General features: G+C 34.2%; 1 non-coding gene across 1 annotated transcript; it reads right to left on the bottom strand.

The window, feature by feature from the left end:
• Positions 1-202: 202 nt before the first annotated feature.
• Positions 203-332, bottom strand: LOC124075802 (small nucleolar RNA SNORA3/SNORA45 family). The gene has a single exon (XR_006846174.1). It is a non-coding gene; the product is annotated as a small nucleolar RNA SNORA3/SNORA45 family (small nucleolar RNA).
• Between the last annotated feature and the right edge of the window lie 2,909 nt (positions 333-3,241).

Raw genomic sequence — 3,241 nt, 5'->3', positions numbered from 1 at the left:
GTCCCTTTGCCTACACATACACCCTTAATATTTTCAGCCCTCAGGTGAATAATTGATGTTTTATGATGACAGGCAACCTTCACAACTTACTATTCCTTTGATCTTTGTATGAGCCCTAGAAGAAAAGAGAGTTTATAATACATAATAATAGTTATCAACTTCCTGATGTGTGTGAGGAAAGTTACCTGACAATCCACATCTTTCATGTTTTTGATCTGGGCAATTTATGACTTGTGATTGCCCCTACCAGTGAATCAAGGCCAGCTGATTTTGTCTGAGGACTCCAGTACAAAAGGACAAGTACTATGTCAGGATTTGATTCTAGTCTTAGCTGTAAATTAGTTTTGGAAATTGACTCAGACATATAATAGCAGGTCTCATTTTGCATCATCCTTGGTTTTCCTTTCTTACTCAATCTTCCAATTCAAATATTTAGTGACTTACTTTACTGTTATTTTTCGGGAGATAGTGGTGTCTCCCCTTTCTTGGTACATTCAACATTATCCTTCTTTCATCATTAATATTCCTAAAGAAAAATCTCAATTGGGAGCCTTTCAATTTTATGTCAACTGATGAATGAAAAATACTTGACTATATCATAGTATACATTTTTAGACTCATTTACTCTTTTTCCATTTTTTGATCCACTCCTAGACACACATGAGTTTTACCATCTTGAAGTTTCTTCTACAACACAAGATGCCTGCCTTGCTGGCTTTTGCTGGATGGTAACATCAGTGTTTTGACATGTGACCCCCTGCAAATGGCAATTTATAATATGGCAGATTGCTTCATCAAAGCCAACCAGGTAAAGGGTTTCCTCTTAGGGCTAAAGTTCAATACTGTTACAGATTTTATTAAGTCAAAAATTATTTATTTATATCAAGAACTTACTATATACACTCCCATGTAGTATGTTCAGGTGCTATAACTGAACAAATTAGACAGGAATTTTTACACACTACTACAAAGAAAAAGACACATATACCTTGTCATCTTTGCCATATTCCATTCATTAGAAGAAAGTCACAAATCTGACCCACACTTGAGAAAGTATTAAACATCAGCATAGATACAAGAAGGTTGAAATTATAGGGGACCAAAGTAGATCTTGTTATCTTCTATTCTAAGTGTCCCATCAACAAATACAGCTAAATATTATCTGTTTATACGTTGTTTTTCAATATATAGAAAACTATATAGAAAAACTATAACATAACTACATCTGTACATAGATGCTTATTATTTACAGAAATGGAATTGTATAATTCATACTATTGGGCAATTTGTTCAAATTTGTTAAAACTCTGGTGAGGACATTATTCCATGTCACCAGTATTTGAATATCCATTTATATGTGTCTATTTTCTTTTAACTATTATATGTAATAATAGCTATATCATTGATAATTATAATACCTATATTACAGTCATTAATTTGCCAAATAACAAATTATGGCTGATAATTAGTGAATTAATAAGTGCATTAAATATACAAAATACCATAACAGTACTGAAAACTAATGTAGGAGTAATATTATAGCAACCCATAGATATTTTCAGAACAACATAGTAGCACTAGTCACATGTGGCTATTAAAATTCAAATTAAACACATTTAATACTTAGTTTCTCAGTCATCTTTACCACATTACAAATGTTCAATGATAATTATTTATGGCTAATGATTACTGCATTGAATAAAGTAGATATAGATTACTACCTTCTATAATATAGATCTTAAGTGTTCCTCAAATGTCCATGTGTTAAAGGCCTTGTCCCCAGCTTATGGCACTATTGGGAGATGACAGAACATACAAGAGATGGAGTCTAGTGAGAGGACAGTCAGTGGGTGCATCCCCTGCTCTCCGCTTTAGTGCCACAGGTCAACAAATCACAGACTGAAATATCTAAAACTTTGAGACAAAATAAATTTTACTGCATTCAAGTTGATTACCTTATGTGTATTGTTATAGTTATGGAAACATGACAAACATACTACCTTTACCAAAGAAACTGTATTTCAACCATACTGCTAGTATAGAAGATGATGATAAAAGAAATACACAAATTTCAAATTACTTTCTAGAAAGTTATGTGGTCTTTCATTTGGAGGAGGACATGCCACTTTAAACTTATACTATTTTTCTGTAGAATAATTTTAGATTTTATTCTTAATCTTTTATGGTCTTAGCACCAAAATAGTATTTACTAACCTAATTTAATAAATTTGGTTATTTATTCTTGAGTTAACAACATAAGTATATTAAAACTCTCATATTTATCATGTAATTTTTTTAATGTAAAATATGTGAAAAATAAATGTAACATCTATTTAGAGAAACATCTAAAACAAAATTGAGCAAATACAACTCACATACACAGAAAATAAATATCACTATGAAAAACTATATGATGTGAGCAAAATGGTAAAGAAAGGGGCTTTGTGGTCTACTTCCTGCCACATAAAGTTCAACTAACAAATATCCAGAGATGAGTACCAAGGATTGAACTTAGGGGCACTCAACCACTGAACCAGGGTCTCACTGAATTGCTTAGTATCTCGCTTTTGCTGAGGCTGGCTCAGCAAAGCTGAACTCTTGATCCTCTTACCTCAGCCTCCTGAGCCACTGGGATTACAAACCTGTGCCACCATGTCCAACTCTGGGCCCATATTTCTTACAAGGGAAAAGGAGAACGGGAAGCATTCATTTAGTGTTTCTAGGAAGAAGGGACTCCACATAGCCTAATAGACCATCCAATTATCCCATTCCAAGCAGGAACTCTGGAACTCCTCTGTGCTTTTTAGGGAAAAGTGGCAGTTAATCCTGCTTAATCTGGGAAAACAAACAGCTACAGCTACAGAACTCAGCCAAAAGCCCACCCAACAGTATTATTCAGACAAGGAGGAAATCCTCACTGACACATTTCCAAAGACTCTAATATCCTGCCTGTCCAAAACAATGATTCCACCTGACCTAGAAAACCAATCCACAGACCTGCTCAATTGCAGATCTTAAGCAGTGTTAAGATCTTAAGCTCCAACAGGATAATCAAGTAAGGAAAGCAAAGAATCAATGAGCTATAAGATAGATCAATTGATGTTTCCAAGTTGGGTGGGGGGGGGGGGGCAAAAGAATAAAAACTAAGGACAACAGTTTATGAGACTTGTAGGATAGCATCAAAAGATCAACCTTTGACTAGTAGGAGTCAAAGAGAAGAGAGAGAAAAAAGAGCCATAAG

The sequence above is a fragment of the Marmota monax genome, unplaced genomic scaffold (genome assembly GCF_021218885.2).
Source record: "Marmota monax isolate L192 unplaced genomic scaffold, Marmota_monax_Labrador192_F-V1.1 WCK01_AAM20220418_F8-fsc00036, whole genome shotgun sequence".
Taxonomy (NCBI): Eukaryota; Metazoa; Chordata; class Mammalia; order Rodentia; family Sciuridae; genus Marmota; species Marmota monax.
Note: the sequence above shows the minus strand (reverse complement) of the source record. Positions and strands in the feature narration are given on the sequence as shown.